Raw genomic sequence first — 22060 nt, forward strand, 5'->3', positions numbered from 1 at the left:
GGAAGCCATTCATTGTGATGGCAGCATCATAATATCAAAACAGTCTAGATTGCTGTATCGCCACATGGGGAAGAGGTGCCCGAGAGAGTGACCCAGCCTGCACTGGAGTTTGTGTGAGTAAAAATATTTGTTATGTTAAGCCACTAAAGTTTTGAGAGTATTGTTACTGCAGCCTTGCCTGGTCTAGCCAATCTAATACAATGGCTTTGACTGCTGGTGTATCATTCTGTTATCCACATGTCTGTGAGGCCCAGGGAGCTGCAGCTGACCATTTTGTCAATCTCACCAGAGAAATGGAACTAATAATGGCCTGACCCTGGAGTGCCACTCAGAAAATCATTAGCCAGGCAATAGGAATGGATTTTCATTACTGCTGAGGGCCTGACACACAATTATCAGAGTGTAAGCCCTCTCTCATTCACTCATTCAATGATATTTATTGAACTTCTACCATGTACCAAACATTTACAAGCAGTAGAGATATGGCGCCCAAGAGAGATAAGGTCTCTGGTCTCACGGAGCTGACATTGTAGTTGGAGATAACCAAGGGTACAAAAAGAACAAATAAGGTCATTTCAGAGAGTAGAGAACTGCTACTAAGAAAACGTTTGGGGCAATGTGGTAGAGAGTGAGTGGGCAGTCAAGGAGGGTCTCTATGAGGAGGCGACAGTGAAGTTGAGACCCTAATAACAGGAATAAGCCATGCAAAGATCTGGAAGTGGAACTTCCACACAGAGGGAACAGTAGCTGCAAAGCCCCAAGGTGGACAAGTTCTTATTTGGTGAGTTTGAGTTTTCAGTTTGACAGAAGTCTGGTTTGGCTGGAATGTCGTGAATGAAGAATATAGGGAATAAGTCAGAGGAGTAGAGAGGGGATCATCTAGGGCCTTTTAAGCCATCACAAGGTGCTTGGATTTTATTTTAAGGGCATTGGGAAGCCATTAGATGAATCAAAGGAGGGAATTTAGAAGATTTGATTGGAGACTGCTTAATAGGGAGCTGTGGCAGCAGCCCCAGTGAGAAAGGATGGGGCTTCAAAGGAGGTGGAGGATCATGGATATATGTTGGAGAAACAGCCCTTGCCGATGGTTTGGATGCTGCAAATGAGAACAAGAGAGAAAGGAATCAAGAATGACTTCTAGGTTCTCAGCTTGAGTAACTGAACAGTAGTGGTGCCATTTATAGAGATGAGGAGGCTTGGAGAAGCCTGCAGTGGGGGCACTGGGGACGGTGCAGTGTCAGGAATTGTCTCCATGGGGCTTAATCAAACTTGTGTAATGGTCGTCCGCATCAAGCTTAAAAATAAAATCTGAGCAGGGAAAAAAAAAAAGAATTCTAAGTTTGAGATGCCATTAGACATTCACGTGACTATGGGAGGGAAGCAGGTGGAGTGTCAGGGCAGGGTTTGGCCTGAAGATATAAATTTGGGGCCCATCAGTTTATACATGTTATTTAAAGCCAAGAAACGGAATGAGATCACTCAGGGAGAGGGTGTAAATACAGAAGAGGTCCCAGGACAGGGGTCTGGGATCCAACATCCATCTGAAGGTCAGGGAGAGGAGAAGCCACTCTTCCAGAATGCTGAGACCTTTTCCACTCCAAAGGGCTGTTTGCTTTTTAAAAGATGTCCTAAGACATATAGATTTTTCCACATATCTTAGTAATAAATGTTACATCAGAGTCTCCTGTGGGTTTTAAGTCACACATGTCACTGTGGGGAAGCAGCTGTGGGAGAGTGGAAAATGCAGGCAGCCGAGGGTCAGAAAACCCTGGAAGCTTTCAACCACTTTGCCACTGGTGATGTGACGAGAGTAAGTCGCAGGTTCTCTAGGCCTCCCTTTCCTCCTCTGTAACCTGTAAGTGTTAATGGCTCCACGTTGCGCTGTTGTCAGCATTAAAAAAGGCAGTGGATGTGAACGTGTTTTGTACCTTCCATGGCTGTACTGTCCCTTTCAGTTGCCACTAGCCACATGTGGCCATTTAAATTTAAATTAAATCAAATTAAATGTTCAGTTCTTTAAGACTAAGAAGACGTAATAAGTAAATGCAGTGTGAGATCCTGGAACAGGAAAAAAGCCAGTAGTAGAAAGACTTGTGAAATCTGAATAAAGCCTGTACGTTAATTAATGGTATTGTCCCAAGGTTGACTTCTTTGATTTGACAAATGTAATGGGGTTATGTAAGTCGTTAACATCAAGAGAAGCTGGGGAAAGGGTGCATGGGAACCCTCTGTACTAGCACAATAAAAAGTTAAAGAAAATTCAGTTTCTCAGTCACACTAGCCACGCTTCAAGTGCTCATTACTCATATCGACAGCACTGATTTGGACTATTTCCATCATGGTGGAAAGTTCTATTGGACAGTGTTACCCACAGCATTAAACAAATGTACGGTTTTACTAGATAAGGCACTTACCACAGTACCACTCCTCAAAAAGATTTCCGTGGGAGAGATTCAGTGGCTTCAATGAAAGGATGGAAGTCATGTCTAGAAATAAAAATCTGGTCTGCTTTCTCACACCAAAATTGTGTGTTATATTAGACTAGCTTCTGTTCTCTCCTCCAAAATGTGACCAGGTTAAACCAAATGATCTCTAAAGTGTCTTTTACATCTAAAGTTCTATGGATTCTGAACAGATAATACTAGGAGGAAATGGATCATTGTCTCAGTAGCCCATGGAGGAGGTGTCTTGTAGTAAAATGTAAGTATTTGGGGGTGAGAGGAGAACAGCAGTTCCCCACCACCACTGGATCTGCCCGGGTGCTGGGTCATTCAGCCCCACTACTGACGCTGATGGTGCAGGAAGTACCCTAAAACACACCCTCCTTGTCAGAGAGAGGCTGCACACACAGCACTTTAGTGAGTAGACAATAAAGGAGAATAAATAGGAAGTAATTTTTTTAAGCGTTAGAAGCATCCTACTTTATGCTAATTTTTTATTCATGACACCCAGTTTTAAAAAGTGAAATAAGGGACTGGCCTGGTGGTGTAGTGGTTAAGTTTGTGTGCTCTGCTTCAGCAGCCCAGGGTTTCCAGGTTTGGATCCTGGGCGTGGACCTATGCACCACTTGTCAAGCCATGCTGTGGCAGACATCCCACATATAAAGTAGAAGAAGATGGGCATGGATGTTAGCCCAGGGCCAATCTTTCTCAGCAAAAAGAGGATTGGCAACAGATGTTAGCTCAGGGCTAATCTTCCTCACCAAAAAGAAAAGTGAAAAAAGAGGCTGGCCTCGTGGCGTAGTAGTTAAGTTCAGTGCACTCCGCTTTAGCAGCCCGGGTTCACAGGTGTGCATCCTGGGCACCAACCTACACTACTTGTCAGCCATGCTGTGGTGGTGACCCACATATAAAATAGAGGCAGATTGGCACAGGTGTTAGCTCAGAGCTAATCTTCCTCAAGCAAAAAAAGAGGAAGATTGGCAACAGATGTTAGCTCAGGGTGACTCTCTCTCAGCAAAAAAAAAAAAAAAGTGAAATAACTCAAAACACTATTGACCGGGAATTTAGTGACTATTGATTCCTCTCTTCTTCATACCCCAGTGAGCAGTCAGTAACAATAATCTGCTGCCCTAACGAAGCGCTTTCCATCCAAAGACAGTTAAGACAAAGCATGAATATTAACCCATTTATTTCCACCATGTTCCTGGACATTAAGATATGGTGTTTTCCTATCTGCTATTTACAGAGAAGAAACTAAAGAATATGTTATTCTTGAGAGGAAGATAATTTGGTGCCCAAGTAGAACATGCCTAAATGCCAAGTTCCTTTCCCACTGGATCACTGTGGAATATAGACAAAAATTATATTTTTAGTTTTTCATCAGGTTAACAGTTATTAAAAATGTCTTAAATTCCGACCACTATTTATATACTTCTTTTCCTTCTTCATAAAGTGTCCAACAGTTAGGATTCTTGGCTGAAAGCAAAAGAAACTTTTTCTGGTAAATTTAAGCCAAAAGGATTCTTATACCACAATCTCCCGGGAGACTTGCCCCGAGATTCCATAATCCCCCATAGGAAAGTGGAGTGCCAATAGGAAAGGACAGCCAGAAATGAGGGAACACCCAACACAAAGTTCAACCCTTCTATATTTTGTTTTCTTAAGGGATATTCATTCATTTCATAAATTAAAGTAATCATAACCTGAATGCATAAATGTGGAACTTTTATTATTTAAATTACTGACATACTCTTTCTTTGTGTTTGTGTCTGTTCATCAGAAAAGGCACATGCAGTCATTGATATTCATCATTGTCTTGAGTTAAACAGCAAATAAAGATCCTATTAAAGGCCCTTAATCTCTAAACACTGTATTTTCAATAGGACAAATTAGGTATACAAACCAAGGGATAGACGGAATAGATGTCGGTATGATGTATCATTTGCCAAGGCTTAAATAAATATTAGTTTGATGTGTTAGTAAGTCTTATTACAGAAACTATTGTTCAAATAACCAACTATTAGGTTGAACAAATAAAAGAGGCACTTTCTATCAATAATTTGATAATCAATGATCGCTGACCATGGAATATATACTATCACTAGCAGAAAGGTCACGAGAGGATTCTATTGCACTCTGTGTGCATCTAGAATCCAAGTTCTCACCTGTTATTTAATAGCTGATTCTTATAAACTGGATTTTTTTTTTTTTTTTTTTTGTGAGGAGATCAGCCCTGAGCTAACATCCGCCAATCCTCCTCTTTCTTTGCTGAGGAAGACGGCCCTGGGCTAACATCGGTGCCTATCTTCCTCCACTTTATATGGGACGCCGCCACAGCATGGCTTACCAAGCAGTGCGTCGGTGCGCGCCGGGGATCCGAACCAGCGAACCCCGGGCCGCCGCAGCGGAGCGCGTGCACTTAACCGCTTGCGCCACCGGGCCGGCCCCTATAAACTGGATTTTGTAGTAACCTTTAAGAATTTAAAAGAATTCCTTCTGTCCTATCCAAGTTTAGAAAAAAGTGATATTTCTCTTCGTTACAATATTTGAGTCTATTTTAACAGCATGTTAGGGCAATAATAAAGAACAGTGGCTTTGTCACTTTCTCCACCTACACTATTGCTACAATCCTTTCCATCACCCCTTAGAAATGATTAGTCGCATTTGTTAAAAGCCAAACTACCATGAAACTGCGTGTTATTCTATGTATCTTGAGATTAACTGTGTCTTCTTAAGAGAAATGAAAACATTCATTGCATTCCAAAGGAAAGACAGAAAGCAGCCAAGGAGATTCCAGGATTGTCACTGAGTGTTAAGGTATATTTCTGAGGGAGGGGTGGTGTTGTCTGTCTTCCATAACCTTTCTACAGGCTATCATCCAGAACAGAACCAGGGAGCCATGGACAGCCATGAATTCCCTCTCCCAGGCGACACAAGATTGCCAATGTCATTGCTAGTCATGTTCAATGTTCTAATAATGTAGAGATTATATCAGGGATGTGACTTCAGTGTGCTAACCAGAGACAACCCCCTCCCCTACACTGCAATGTCTTCTGCATCTTTTTAAGAAGTGTGCCTTTGGATTTGGAAATCACTTGGTATTTTTGACGCTAAAGTTTCCTCTGGAGGGCTAACACAAAGTCTATCAGATAACACTTTGGCAAAGATTGCTGATGGCTAACCCATGCTGCTTCTGCTCCAGGAACCTAATAAAGTCAGAGGGAGCATCCCTGAGAGGGAGGTCAGTGCCATGAGAGCCTGATCCCAGGTCAGGTCAACCTGGCCACCCTAGGTTGAATGTCACAGTCAAGAGAAGGCAATGGCACTGCAGGCAGTCAGCCATAAAGGGCAAGATGGGGAGAGTCCAAAGGGAAATGTAGGTGGCCAATAAGTCAGGGTCAAGACAGAATCAGATGCAAAGCCCCCCAAAGCTCCTGGCTGCTGGATACTTTTATATAGGCTACTGAGATTCCTCAAGGCTTAAAGGAGGAGAGCCTTCCCTGACTAGGCCCAAGAGAACTTACCCAGAGAAGGCAGAAGGAGAGCACCAGTGGGTAAGCACTAAGATGAAAAACCCCACTTCTGCAGAAAGCATTTGCATTCCTCTCTAACTGTTCCACTGCCAAGCACACTGCTGCCTCAGGGCCTTTGAACTTGTTCTCCCTTCAGCCTGGAAGGCTATTGCTCCAGGATCCACAAAGCTCTTCCCCGGCTTTGTTCAGGTCTCTGCCACATCAAAGAGGCCTTTCCTGACCACCCTGTCTAAAATAGCACCTTCTATATTGTCTAATTCTCATCCTACTTTATTTTTCTACATAGTTCTAGCACCAGTTTATATATTAAATATTTTTTTGCAAATATAGAACTCAGGCTCCCTGAGAGCAGGAACTTAGAGTATTTTGTCCATCCTGTGTCCCTAGCACTGAGCACAGTTCCTGGTGAGTGATTAAGAAATATTTGGTTGAAAGGACGAACTGCAAAACCATCCCTGCCTCTTTACATGGGTTCAGTTTACATTGTGCCATTCTCTTGTGTTTGGGATGTAAGGACATGATCCTTCCTTGCTTTTGTAAAATATTTAGACATACCTTATAGTCCTTGTCTCTCTCTCCCTCTGCTTTTCCCATACTCTATTCCTTCTATTCCTTTTCTCCCCCACTCACCCACTCTCAAACCTGGCCATCAATAAAATATTTTTGCATCATGCATTCATGAATCCATTTAACAAACATTTACTGAATACTCATTATGTGCTAGCCACAACGATAAGTGCTAGGGTATTAATGGCAAAGCAAGGGAAAAGAAAAAATCTCTGCCACCAGGAAAGTTATGGTTTACTGAAGAAGCCAGGAATTAATTTTTAAAATCTCGCAAATAGATGGAAAATTGCCACTCGGTGGGGGCTGCCTGGAGAGGTGCAGGGGCTGTAAGTGCCACTCATGGGGGATGAGCTGGTCCAGGAGCTCAGGGGAGACTCGTGAGGACATGATGAGCCCCTTCCCTGGGGATGAGGAGCTGGATGGGGTCAAGAAAAGCGAGAGACCAGTGTGGCTGCAGGAGTAGGTAGGAGCAAGTCACGCGGGGCCTGGAAAGTGACACTGAGGACGTTAGCCATTACCGTGAGATCTGAGGAGCCACGGGAATCCAGTGAAGGGTTTCAGTGAGTATGTGGAGCAGGAGAAAGAGAGGGTGTGAGAAAGAAATATGACCACACTGGGGGGATATTCAGGTACATCCAATTTAGACACTGGGATCCGTTCTAATAAAAGATACAAAGATAAATGGCCCCTGTCCTCAAGGGCCTTAAATCCAGAATGCTCCATTTGCTAGATAAATGAAAACTTACATGGTACAAACATAAATGATTCCATGAGCCAAAGGCTCCAAAAGAATAAAGTTTATTCACAAAATAGCCTTGTCAAACTATCTATCTGACCACATCAGTTGATCCCTAGATGATTCCCAACCGACCCGTTGAACCCTGTTATTCTCAAATAATAAAGAAATATTTTCTTCAAAGATAAAAATTTAAGTTTTCTGTGATTCTAAAATGGCAGATGGGGAAGAAATTCACCTGCCCTTTGCCTCTTACAGGCATCAGTTCGCCTCATGAGGTTTTGTAATGAAAGGCTCTGGGTCTGGTTGATCTGGACAAACCACTGGCCAAGTTCGTTGCTACCATTAACAATAATAAATGAAACCATCAATTTTACTACAGAAGCACAAGGGCGCTTGGTACCTTCTATGCGAAGGATATTATCCCTCTCTGAAGTAGCTTGGGGAAATAAAAAATGTTATTTTGTGTCAGACTCATTTAACATGTATTTATTTATTTGACTTTAAAGCTATTTAAGGGATAAAAGGGCTCATCCTTAAGTTTCCTCCAGCATTGGTGGAACATTACTAAATAAATCTATAAGAGGTAATAGGTATGGAAGAAAAGGAGGCAGAATTAAGAAGTGAAAAGAGAGGAGTATGGCAGAACACACAACATTTAAAAACCGGTTCCTTAATACTCTCTCAGACGTGCTTATGGTTTGTGTGCCTATGGCTCCATCTCTCCAGAAAAAAAAAAAATGGGCTGAGTGTGGAGTTGTGGAAGCATGGGGACAGGGAGACAAGATAATACACACTCTTTTTTTGAGGGGGAGTCTCTCTCTGCCCCCTGAAGTCCTTTATGCAAATTGAAGATGGAAAGAACATGAAGACCATAGTCCCAACCATCGCCACAGTGCTGTGTGTTTTCCGTGACATCTGACCTCATTTTTCTAAGTATTTAATATTGTCTTAATCTGGACTGCCTTTTATCTGACATCCTGGAACATTTCCCTGTGCCTTCTTTTTTATTTCCCTCTCGGCTAATGATGTTTCTGGAACCGAAGTATGCTCTTGAAATGGGTTCTCTTCATTAACAGAGGGAGCACTAGGTTTGATTTATCTGCAAAACCCCCGGGACGACTTTTGTGCTTAGATGTCAAAGAAATTCTCCATCTCCTTCTCAACCATTAATTTTATCATTATGGAAATAGCTTCCATAATTGATAAAACATTGTCAACTGAGTTTGACAGACTATTAAAACACTTCTGAAGATTTGTAATCTCAAGCTCCTGTCTCTTGGGGCTTGCTTAAAACACACACACCCATATTTATACTCTCTCTTAAATGTCAATGGAAAAAATCTTCATGATAAGGTCATTGTAATGCACACAGACAGTGATCAAGAATCATTTCCCTCCAGTCCTGGCCAAGTCATGTTATTATTAATAAAACAGGGTAAGCCATTCATCTTTTCCCACTAGCTGAGAAAGTTGAAGCCTTGCCACAAATAGGAAGAGGACCACCCTGTAAAAGGCATAGCCTATTGTGAAGTCTGGAATATCTATTTTCTAATTGAACTTTTTTATCTTGAGATAATTGTAGATCACATGCAATTGTAAGCAATAATAGAGATCCCACGTGCCCTGTACCCAGTTGCCCCAATGATAAAATCTTGCAAAAACTATAGAACAATATTTCAACCAGATTATTGACATTGATATTATTCAGATTTTCTTTGTTTTACTTGTACTCATTTGCGTGTGTGTAAGTTCCATGAAGTTTTATCACATGTGCATATTTGTGTATCCACCACCACAGTCAAGATACAGAACAGTCCACACTACAAGGATCTTTCATGTTAGTCTTTTATAATCATATCCACCTCCTTTCCTCTCCTTTCCCCATAGAGTATCTATTTTTCTTTGAGCTTTTAAAAACTTTTATGCATAACAAAAAGAAATAGGATTATGAAAATTATTTGCATTTAATGAAAGCATTTGCACTTTTAGAAAAAGACGTCCCCTTGTGGTGGACACAGCCCAGTGGTGGATGCAGCCAGAACTTGATTTCTAAACATGGGTTTCAGACCCCACTCATCTACCTGGCTAGGCGCCTTTGTGCAAGGAACAGCCTGCACAAATGTGTGCTGTGGCTTTGCATTCAAGGCAGCAGCAGTGTTAAGCAAAAATACATCATGTGTCAGCAAGATTCATGTTTTGCAAAATTCCACTTATAATATTCCATCAAAATGATGAATTTTCACATAAATCAAGAAGTTGCTCCCAATCTCAGGGTTTTTTGGGGGAAGTTATGAGTGATAGCTTCCCAGATGCATGATTAGCTTCTAATTGGCACTAAAATAGTATCACTCTCTAGAATAACCAATTTTATACTTAGATGAATGTGGACCATGAGAACACCCAAAATTCTTTTTTTTTTTTTTAATGTAGAAAGTCAGCTCCAGTTTCTATCCTTTGCAAGGATATCCCTTGCAAGCTGAGGTTTTAAAATATATATATTTAAACTCTCAGGCTGATACTTCCCATCTGCTACTGTAGGCATTTTTGCCCATCTGATATAAAATGCCAGCAAGTCAGTCCTCAAAGCCAACCCAATGGCTCAATAAAATATGGTCTTCTTGTCACCCTTAGTGCTTAAATCATTTGTTGTCAAACTGGGTGGCTTTCAGAGTTGACATTTACTGCTGTTGCTGCAAAAGAGATTGTAGCCTCGAAGAGAGGGCCAGAACTGTCATTAGCACTGCCAACTATGAGAACAAAGGCCTTGGTTAATTTTTTGTAATTCTGTTGCTGTCTTATGGTTCTTAAGACAGATGGTTTTTAAATGATGGATTTTCAACAAGAGATACTCAAGAAGTGTTTACCCAGAGGTCCCAATGGCCTCATGCATACACAGACACTCAAGCTCCATACAAAGAAACCTTAAAAGATCCTTTATCTTCTCTCTCCTGAGCCTCCCTTCCCCTTCACTTAGTTCTTTTTCCAAAGTCTCTGGGTTAGATCTAACATGGATAGGCCATCTATGTATGAAGAATTCATATTAGTAGCAGGAATGAATTTAAAGAAGCTTTCAAAGATTCAATTCAATGAAGATGTATCAAGTGCCTTATATGTTTATGGCACTATTACAATTGCTTTGGTGGAAGCCAAAATGAGTTTCTTCCTTCAAAATGAGGAAACTAATATTTGTCTTGCACTCCTGTAAGCCAAGCATTTTGTATTTTTCATTTCACGCTATTCTCACAATGACTCTGTGAAGTAGGTGCTGTGATTTTCCACATCAGGAAACAGGAGCCCACTCAGGTTCAGGAGTTTGCCCAGGGTCACACAGCTAGTAAGAGGCAAAGCTGAGATCAAGCCAGGTGATAAATGATTATAGTAAATTGTGTAAGAAATACTGAGTTATAAAGAAATTCAACATATGCTTGATGTGGTAGACATCACGATAATCCCCTTTCAATGAAGGGCTTGTCCCAGCTCCTGGGAGTGTGGGTGACATACAATCTTCAGCATTCCCTTTGACATGGAATGAAAGTTTACCATCTTGGCTCAACTCGTGACACCTCTTAAGGACCATTCTGGCTCCAGAGCTCCCCATATGTTGGCTGAATCTGTTGTTGAGACTTCATGGCAGCTCCTGCTTTCATCTCCTCCCTTCCACAGGTGTCGACCTCAAGGGCACTCCTTGATAAACATCCTGCATGCTAAATTCTGGCTCAGAGATTGCTTCCCGGGGAACCCAACCCACGACTGTTGGGTAGATCTGAAAATTCTTCACAAGAGACTTGGTGTAGGAAGTAGGTCTTGGGTGACAAGTATGATTTCAACCGGTCAACCGTGTAGTTATTGTTGGAAAGGCAATTGTGATTCTGCTGTGGAAGGTCTTGAAGATTAGATAAGGAGTCTGCACCCAACTGAGAAATAGAGAGCTACTGAGGGCTCTAAGTAAAGACATAACATGAAGCAGGCTATAACTTAGGAAAATGGTGTGGTCATTCATGAGGGCAAATGTTGAAGATGGAGGCAGAAGATTGGGAGGCTATTAAGGAGTCAGACAACTTCCGTGGGCAGAACATCAGATTTTCTGGCAGAAAATAGGTTTGAATCCTGGCTGTGCCACTTACTATCTATGGGAACTTTAGAAGTCACTTAATCTCTCCAAACTCATTTTTTTCCTCTGCCAACTAAGATAATATTTGCAGTGTGGAATGGCTGGGAGCTTGCAAAGAAATACACACACACACCCCCCAACTCATAAATCCCTAGAAAAATGCAAGTTTTGGCTGTGGAGGTGAAGATTGGCCTAGAGTAGGAGATAGCAAACTATAGCCCTCCACCATATTCAGTCAACCTGTTTTTGCAAATACAGTGTTGCAAGAACACAGCCATACCCATTCATTTAGACATTGCCTATCGCTGCCTTCAAGATACAACGGCAGAGATGAGTAGTTGTGGTGGAGACCACACAACCCTGCAAAACCTAAAATATCTACGATCTGGCCCTTTACATAAAAAGTTTGCCACCTCTGACACTGAGTATCAGAAGTAAAAAATAGGTGACCGAAGTAAAGGAGAGGACAGGGCTCTAAACTATAAGACCCAATGACTGCTTGGGCTTGGATGATAACGTGAGCAAGAGAAAGGACCTACACTCCTGAGAGGTCTAGCCCAGGTCCCACGAGAACGGCATTGTCATGAACTCTACTGAAAAAGTTAGGAAGAGCAGCTTCACTTGATAGTTGGTTTAATTCTGGACACTCTGACTTTCAGGTGCTGATAAAAATGCTCAGCAGGAGGATGTAAATGTGAATCTGGTCCTTTGGCCAGGGCTCAGCGATGAAGGTTTGGCTTTTGGAACAGTGCACATAGGCATGAAAAGATGAAGGAAAATTGGCAATTCCATAGGCAGCATACTTTTGACTTTAATATTCCACTTTTAAATAGATGGAGTTCTGTCTCATATTTGAGAAGTTATCCAAAGACTTAACGCTTAAAATTAGAGAGTTAGAGGAAGGCTTTGCTGATCATGATTATATTAAGGAGAAAATGAGAAAAGGGCAGTAAAGTTTTACTGTTGCTGGAAAGAAAATATTTTAGAACCAGGCAGAGACCCCCCCCCCCCGCATGCAGGGCATTTGACCACGTTACTGTCCACTAACCAACACTTAAGAATCAGTTCTCCTGTCCCAAGTGATATGTGTCCTGTGAGATGTTAAATGGTTTTCTGCAAATGAAAGGATTTCATGGTTAAACAACTTTGGAGAAACCCAGATTAAAGACATTTAAAGCCTTCTTTATTATAGAACTTCTCAGAGCCTTTACTATGTTAATAAGCACTGGGAATCCCCAAGAGGTAGACACAGTAAGTAGATAAGAAAACTGCAGCTTAAGGCAGAAACTTGCCCAGAATTACACAGCTGTTAAGAAGCAGAGCCAGGAATCAAATTCAGAAACGGCTTCAGAACTCGTAGCAATTCTGCTTTCCTAATAATGATGATGATAAGGGATGATAGTGGTGGTGGTGGTGAAAAGTGTCATTACTGCCAAGTGGTCCCTGTGGTACTTGATGTCTCTTGGAAGGCTGTGGTAATCCTTAGACCAGTGTATCAGTCACCTGGTGACAAAACACAATGTGTCAACCACTCGAAACTCAGTGACATACAATAATAGGCATTTATTCTATCGCACGCATCTGCAAGTTGGCTGGGGCGGCTATGCTGACCTCACTGGGGCTTGGCTCCAGCCTAGGGGTTCAGATCAGGTCTGCTCTATGGAGTTCTCATTTGTCTGGGATGAGCAGGCTGCCACTGGCGTAGTCCTCTCACTCACGGTGGAGGCAGAATGCCTCCATTTGCATCTCTAAGTCACATGCCTGCACCCTAGTCAAGGGGCAGGGACTTCCCCTCCATTTCTAATGGGAAGAACTGCAAAGTCACATGGTAAAAGCTGTGGATACAGGGAAGAGTAAAGAAATGCAACCAATTATTCAATCTCCCATGACCCATGTGTAAAATTCAGCTTGGGAGCATGTAATAAAAAACTTAATCTGTCTGTTTAAATAATTCACAGAACCCTGACACCATGAATTCAAGTTCAGTCAAAGCAGTATGTGACAATATAATTTTATTAATCTTATCCCTACTTATTCAGAATCTGCCCAAGCCTGTGCTAAATGAGGTAAACCCTCTTGGAGAGCTCTAAGTGCTTACTAAATCCATTAGCAAATGGTCTATGAGTCCTTTTGTGTTTCCTTTGCCCAGGCATCAAGACTGGCCTCTCTGCTAATGCTTCTCTGGGTCCTGCCATGCTTGGGGCCTGCTTCAACCCTCCTCTCCCAGGCTGGTGGGACTTGAGGCTCGAACTGAGGCTGAGGTCTTAGGAGAAGTGGGTATGGCCACCTGAGTGTTTATGAGTATCCCTGAGCCTGTGAGGACTGCCTGGGCCAAGAGTCCCAAGGGTGTGGACAGAGAGAAGGGTGAATGACAGAAAACTGGCAAGATGAAGGGAGGAATGAAGGAATTCTGAAGGTGGAACTGCTGAGAAAAAGTATGGAAGGAGGGTGTGCTTCTTGTGAGGGTCTCATAGCCTAGTTCTCAAAAAGGGAGAGAAGCTAGAGACCATATCTCTGAAAATTGTAAGATTCTTTGATGAGGATGAGGATGAAGATGATGAAATATTTGATACGTGAAAGAGAAGATATGTAGCACATATGTACTTTAAAACATAATCATAAAATGACACCTCACCACTCAACTTAAAAACCAGTGTATTACAGCATCTACCTGTATGTGCCACCTCCCTCCTGAAGGAAACAACTACTGGAATGTTGTGTTTATCATTCTCTTGCTTTTAGAAAAATTGTTATATCCAATATGTGCATTCTTGAACATACAGGATACAATGCTTAGTCTTCCTGGTAGTTGAGTTTTATAAACATGGCATCATGTTACATATAATCTCCTGCACCTTGTCATTATCATGTTCCTGAAATTCTTTCATGGTTTGGAGTCACTGTAGTTCATTCATTTGTACTGCTCCAGAATATACTTTATTAGAAATACACTACAGTTTATTTATTCATTCTCCTGCTCATAAACATTTTAAGCTGTTCCATTTTTGCTATTATGAACAATTCTATTCTCAATGAATTTGCGTGTGTCTCCAGGTACCCATTTCTAAGAGCTTCTCTGGGATATGTAACTCAGAATGCAATTTCTGGTTTATAAGCCTTTCAACTGTTGTTTGCAATTTTATTCCAAAGTGGTCTTATCAGTTTATAAGCCACTAGCAGAGTATGAGAGTTCTTGTTGAACCACATTTTCACCAACACTGTGTATTGTCAGACTCCTAAATTTTTGCCAATCAAGCAGATAGAAAACAAATCCCATTATAGTTTTAATTTGTATTTCCTGATTACTGATGAGGTTGAGTATCTTTCCACAATTTAATTACCATACACATTTTCCTTTCAGTGAATTGCGTATTTTTTTCACTTATTTTTCTTATTTCTATTAGTTTTTTTTCTTGTTGATTTATCACAGTTCATTATAAATACTAGATGCTAATCTCTTGCCAAACTATGTGTAGAGCAAATATCTTTCCTCATTGTGTGGCTTGTCTTTTCGCTCTTTCATGATGTCTTAAGAAACAGAAATTGTCAGCTTTGAGGAAGTCAAATGTATCAGTCTTTTCATTGTGTCTTCTTTAAGGCATCTATCCCGGCCCCAAGTTCATAAAAATATTCTCTTCATTTGTCTTCTAAAAGTCTTAAAGTTTTGCTTTAAACATTTAAATTTTTGTGTGTGTGTGTGAGGAAGATCAGCCCTGAGCTAACGTCTGCCAATCCTCCTCTTTTTGCTGAGGAAGACTGACCCTGGGCTAACATTCATGCCCATCTTCCTTCACTTTATATGGGACACCGCCACAGCATGGCTTGCCAAGCGGTGCGTCGGTGCACGCCCGGGATCCGAACCAGCGAACCCCGGGCCGCCACAGCAGAGTGTGCGCACTTAACCGCTTGTGCCACCAGGCAGGCCCCTAAACATTTAAATTTTTAATCTATTGGGGATTTTTTTTTTTTTTGCCTATGGTGTGAGGTAGGGATCCAATTGAATTTTTTTCCATGTGGAAAAGCCATTATCTCAACATATTTATTGATAGTGACTCCCTCGTCCATCCACCTCCTTAGTCATCTGCAAGGCCACCTCTTCCAAGTAGCAAGGTTGCCTCATGTATGGACATTGCTGGGCCCTCTGCTCTGTTGCATTGATCAATATGTCTTTCCCTGCACCTAAATGTACCATCTCAACTACAGTCGTGTGCTGAATAATGATGACATTTCAGTCAATGACAGACCACATATACCATGGTGGTTCCACAAGATTAGTACCATGTAGCCTAGGTGTGTAGTAGGTTATACCATCTAGTTTTGTGTAAGTATACCCTGTGATGTTCACACAATGACAAAATCACCTAAGGATGCATTTATCAGAACATATCCCCATAGTTAAGGGATGCATGACTGTACTCTGACTTTGTAATAAGTCTTGATATCTGGTAGGGCCTCCTGGTAACTGGGTTACAACTAGACTTTGAGGGAAAGAATAAGCTTCAAACATTCTAATTAAGAGAATAAGAGAAAAGATATTAAAGATTTTAGCCCATTTTTTACTTAAAAATAATATCTGTTATCTGGCTTCTGCTCCTTAAGGCTAGACTAAGATTGCTGTTATTGGAAAGGCATGTTAGTTATTCCAGCTGATGTATATACTCCATTTTCAGGTAACCCAGCTACTGCTTTAAACATAAGTAATTCAGACTTCTCAGTGACTCAGATGAAGGTTGTGACATTTGACTTTACTTTTCTGTTTTTGCTTTAAGGCATCAGCTGAGATATGTTGCAAAAAAGATCAACTCTTTCTGTCCCCTTAGAAAATAAAGCCACATTAAAATGTTTCTTTTGTGCTTATTCTCAAGTAGCTCTAATGCAACATGTCTTTGCATTTCTTCAGAGTTATTTATACAGGGCTTCGTGTTTATAAAGCTAAGAGAAGGTGACTGGATGAACTCGAAGCTTCCTCAGGGGGGTCTTAGAGGCTCTGCTATAAACTCTCTTTGCTCTCTCTGGACCACACATTTTATAACTCATTCTATATAAACAGCACAAATCTTTTGAGCATTTTCCATCCAGTGAATGTTGAATAAATTCTTTTCAGTGGTGACATTGACTCCTTAAGCTGTTTATTTGGACTTCCTCACTGGAGATACAGTCATACAAATTGAACAGTCTTTTAAATGTGGTGCCCAGGATGTATTGTAAGACATGTTTGTGAATGGAGTTTTATATTCTCTATGAAGGTGCAGAAAGAGATAAGGTAGTATGCACAGTACTCATAATTCAGTCTAGTAAAGGGTAGAACGCATAAAAAGTAGCCTTGGACTTGTTAAATGTGTACCTATATAAATGTATATTTTAAAGAACTTTGAAAATTGGTTTACAAAGAAATAGTAAAGTTGCAAAGAATTGGTAATATACATTTAAATATCACCTACTAGAGAGAACAGGTTCATGGTTCAAGAGCAAGAATCAATTGCTTAGAAAGGAGAAAATGGACAGAAATAAGAAAAATGAAATACAGGCAGGAAACATATTCAGGCAAGAAAATAATGTAATGAAAAGAGAGCAGAATTGAAACTAATATCAAGAAGCCTTTTCCATAAGTGTTAAAATGATAGGAAGATGATTTTTCAGTAATTTTGGCTATAGAATAGCACTTTTAGTGTGTGCTGAGGTGGAAAAAATAACAATTGATGAGCTTCAGCTGGAGAAAAAACAGTAAAAGGACATCTGATTTTTGCTATGGTTACAAATTAAGAGTTGCTCAGAATCCATTCTCTAAAGCTTGTGTTGGGTGCTCTCAGCTTCCCATCTTCCTCTCTTCCCTACCACTCAGGGTCCTGAAGCTCCTATAAACTCTCCTCCCTCTCCACTTGTAAAACCTCCTTTCAGATCACATTTCTCTGGGTGCCCTGCAACCTAGAAAAATCTCTTCACTCAGTGGTGTGTTAGCAACACAAACTGTATAATCTAGAAGCACATTGACCATAGTGAATTAGAAGAAAATTTTATCAAGAGAAAATGTGTAATTTTTGAATTTTTACTCTGTTTTTACATATACCAAAATGCAAATAAACACTGCAATGGATAAATGATGGTGATGCTGTAATAAAAATTCTTCTATGTCTTTTATAATTCTTATATTAATAGGGTTGCAAGATTTATCAAATAAAAATATAGGATGCCCAGTTAAATAAATTGCATATAAACAATGAAAGAGTTCTTTTAGTATAAATATGTCCCATGCAAGATTCAGGAAATACTAATACTAAAAAAAAGTGTTCGTTGTTTATCTAAAATTTAAATTTAACTGGGCATCCTGTATTTTATTTGGCAACCCTAATTAGAGGATCTTCTATAGGTGGCTCCAATAAAACTGGGCATTTATGCCCTCCCCCCCAAAAATACTTTGGAAAACCTTGAAAAGTAATGTATAATAGGTCTTCACTGGAGTTTTCTTCCAAAGAATCCCCTTTACTTATCTATCCCCTGCAGATTCTGCTCACCTTGGCTACTTCCCAAATCTCTCTGCTCTATCCTGACCAAAAACAAAGTCAGCCTTGGGTCCCCTTTCACATTTCCTCTCTCTTACCCTCATCCAACCACCAATGTCCTTGCTTCCCCTCACCATCCCCAGGTTGCACATTACCCCTCTTACAAATGCTCATTGAGCCCTTTCTGTCACTTTGTTCTGCTCACTCTTTGCTCTGTGGAGTACAACAAAGGCCTGGAAATCTAGCAGAACAAACAGAAATACTTCTTAAAATTTGGAGAAAGATTAATACTGTGAATAATGATTCTTTAATACTTGCGTGCCTCTCTCAGGTCCTTCCAGAGTGATTTCAGCTCTCTGAAATAGGCTCTTCTCTCCTTCTCTCTCCTGGCCATTCAGGAGAATGGCTTCTTGTCAATCCTAGATAGTATCAGAGACACCGTAAGGCTCCTCCTCATGCCTGTCAGCACAACTCTTCTGAGACCACAGACTTCTCTGCGAATAAGCCGCTTGATTTGGGATTCTACCCTTCAAAGGCTAACCCTTCCCTGAAGTTCGGCTACTTCTGAGTGCCCTGGGAGTCTTTGCGTTGTTTCATGGTTGGACCTCCCAGGACAATATTGAACAGAAGCAATGACAGCAGATGTCCTTGTCTCATTTGCGATCTAACAGCGAAAGTTTTCAATGTTTCCACACTAAGAAGTGGAGGGGTTTTTTTGACGATACTCTCCAAAATTTGATAAAATTTTTTAAATTCCCTTCAATTCCTAATTTGCTAAGACTTTTTATCACAAATGGGGGTTTATCCTATCTAATACTTTTTCCACAGCTATTGAGATGATCATTTGGGTGTTCTTTATTCTGATAATGTGATGAATTACATAGATTTTCAAATATTAAACCAGCTTTGAATTTCTGAAAGAAATGCAAAGCAGTCATAAAGGATCATCCTTTCTATGTCTTCTTGGATTCATTTTCTAATATTTTGTTGGAGATTTTCAAAATCTATGTTTATAAGAGAGATGAGCTTATGATTTTCTTCCCTTATAATGTTCTTTTTCAGGTTTTGTTATCAAGGTTTGCTGACCTCCTAAAATGAGTTGGAAATTATTCCCTCTTTTTCAATTCTCTGGAGGAATTTATATAAAATTGGTATATTTCTTCCTTAAACACTTGAGGTTTTCTGTAGAACTACCCCTTCTTCATTCCTGATTTTGGTAATCTCTCACTTCTTTTGGTTTCTTGATGGTTTACCTACGGAAGGTGACCCATAGGGGTTTACCTGTGGAAGGGGTTGGTCTTTTTGACAAACCACCTTTAGGTCTTGTTGGCTTTTCTCTAGGTGTATATATTTATCTTTTATTATATTAGTTCTGCTTTTATCTTTATTATTTCCTTCCATTGTCTTTGGATTAATTGGCTACTTGAGATGAATGCTTAGAATGTTCATCTTTAGCTTTCTTTTCTAATACACAGATTTTAAACTATACAATCCCTCTAAACACAACCTTAGCTGCATCCCATAGGTTTTATTATGTTATATTTTCATTGTAATTTAGTTCAATTTATTATTTTTAGTTTTTCATTTTAATTGCTTCTTTACCTACGGGTTATTCAGACATGAATTGCTTAATTTCCAAACATTTGGAGATTTTCCCATAGTGGTTCTTTATTATTATTGATTTCAAGTTTAATTCCATTGTATTCAGATAACCTATCTCCATCCTTTGAGATCTGTTGAGACTTGATTTATAGCCAAGTATACGGTTTCTTTTGGTAATGTTCCACGTGCATTGGAAAAGAATGTTTATTCTATAGGTGCTGGGTACAGTGTTCTTTACATGTAAATTTGGTGAAGTTACTCCTACTTTTTGAATCTCCTATGTATTTATTGAATTTTTATCTATTTATTCTATCAGTTACTGAGAGGGAAGTACAACTATGATTGTGCATATGGTTATTTCTATTTTTAGTTCTGTCAGTGTTTCCTCTATACAGTGTGAGACTATGTTATTTATTATATACAAATTCACAATTGTTATATCTTTTATGTTTATAAAATATCCGTCTTTACCTCTAGTAATATTTCTTGTGTTGAAGTTCAATTTGTCTCATAGCAAGATAGCTACATTAGCTTTCGTTATTTTAATGTGTGCATTCTATATCCTTTTCCATCCTTTGATTTTCAATATTTCTATATCCTTTATATTTAAGGTGAGTCTTTTGTAAGTAACATATATTTGGGTTTTGTTTTATTATTCATTAACAAGGTTTGTCTTTTATCTAGATTTTAAATCCATTTATATTTAATATAATTACCAATATATTTGAGTTTGAATCTGCCATCTTGCCATTTGTTTTCTACATGTCCCACTTGTTATTTATCCTTTTTATTTATTCTTTTTTTGCCATCTTTTGGTTTAATTTTTAATTATATCTTTTCTCCCTTCTAATAACTTAAGTAATATATTATTTTACTATCCTTCACAGTCCTCCAGACAACCTCTTGAGGTCAGTCTGTGAAAAAATGTTTAAATCTATCTCTTTAACATTTTATCAATGATGCTTTTAAAGGGACAAACTCACCAACACCCCTAAATGATTCATACCAGAAAACATTTAGCTGTGAAATATGAGTTCATATTAGACTTCAGACAGAAAAGAATATCCTTCCAGTAAATCTTGGGCTATATAAATTTATATTTCTATTTCTGGACAATCTATATAAATTATTGCAAATTTATAATTAAGATCTATTATAGCTAAAAATTCCAATACCTGGGACCACTGGCTGAAGTCTTCCAGGAAAAAAAAATGTACAAAAAGTGAAAGGACTGAGTTTTCCAGGAAGGAGAAAAGATTGTAAAGATGGAGTTCACTAGGAGACTAGAGTACGTCTGGAGACCACTGAAGCCCTGGTCCCCCATGCTCCAACCCACGGTAGACCCCAGGCCTTCTCCTTCATTGGGAGGTCTGTGGATATCCCTGTCCATCTGCTCTCCTTGATGTCCTAAGAAGCAAACTTGCTGTGGGAGTCCTTAGATCTCCTAAGTTTAACCTCCATGAGGATATATGGTGACATGGCAAGTGTACCATTGGAAAATATAAAAACCCCAAAGAAGTTAGATCTTGGAGCAAAGATGCTTCTTTGTTGCCTCTGGCTCTTTTTCCTACTTATACAAGGGAGGTGCCTGCTTAAGAGATGAAACTCTGCCTAAGTGTAAAGTTCACAAAAAGCCTTGCCAGAAGCTGGAGGGCCTTGAGATGAGGTGTGATTCTTGTGTCATTGAACCCCCACACGGATTTCCTTTGGGCGTGTCACACATCTGCAGAGGGAGGCGCACAGGAAGGTTTTACGGCCTCTAAGGGAGAAACATGAACTAACCTATGTATACAGTTTGTGTATCTTGGTTTTTGTTTCTCTCCATACATCCCTTTTCCTTCCTTTCTCCCTCCCTCCCTCCCTCCTTCTTTCCTTCCTTCTTTTCTTTCCTGCTACCTTTTCTTCTTGTTCTCACCCTTTCATTCTCTTATCCTTAACCCTTCTTTTTTTTTTTCTGACCTAAATCTCTTCAGCTTTTCAAACCAGGCCCCATCTTGGCTCGTGACATGTATAGGATAAATATGATTTTTCCCTTGGACAGTTTTCATATTCTGACACTTCGGTATTTGAACAGTCCTCTGGAGCCTATTCTGCCTTCTCCAGGCTGGTGTGGTTCTCATTATCATCTGGCCAGGTGTCTTCCCTTTTTTATTCCCCTGATGGAGCTGTTTTCTTCCCTGCTCTGTGCATCCAGAGAACTGAGAAGAATATATTCAGTGTCACCCAGCTGGTTATTTCATTAAATTCTCAGGGCTTGCTCCATATTATCTTAAGAAAATATTAACATTCTGTGGCTGGATTGTAAGCTAATATAAATTATAGTATATTGGTTGCAGAAATGAAGTTTACAATGGAAAGAGATTCTAACTGGGAATCATAAAGCATGATGAAAAATGTTTCAACTGTGTCATTAGTATTGTAATTTTTTCATTGATGCTTGGTTTGTTACTGATGCATTTCTAAGTACCTGCTTAGCCCATATCTGTCCCCTACTCTGAGAATCTGGTGATGAGAAGCTTCAAATTGTCTTCAGAAAAGCATGCATAGCATTAATTTGAAATAGATGG

General features: G+C 39.9%; 1 long non-coding RNA gene across 1 annotated transcript in view; it reads left to right on the forward strand.

The window, feature by feature from the left end:
- Positions 1-5883: 5883 nt before the first annotated feature.
- The window catches only part of LOC131395749 (uncharacterized), a 35101-nt gene continuing 18924 nt past the window's right edge, over positions 5884-22060 (forward strand). The window contains exon 1 of the long non-coding RNA XR_009216376.1: positions 5884-5995. This is a non-coding gene — a long non-coding RNA (uncharacterized LOC131395749). The remainder of the gene's footprint in view (positions 5996-22060) is intronic.

This window comes from Diceros bicornis, chromosome 3, assembly GCF_020826845.1.
Source record: "Diceros bicornis minor isolate mBicDic1 chromosome 3, mDicBic1.mat.cur, whole genome shotgun sequence".
Taxonomy (NCBI): Eukaryota; Metazoa; Chordata; class Mammalia; order Perissodactyla; family Rhinocerotidae; genus Diceros; species Diceros bicornis.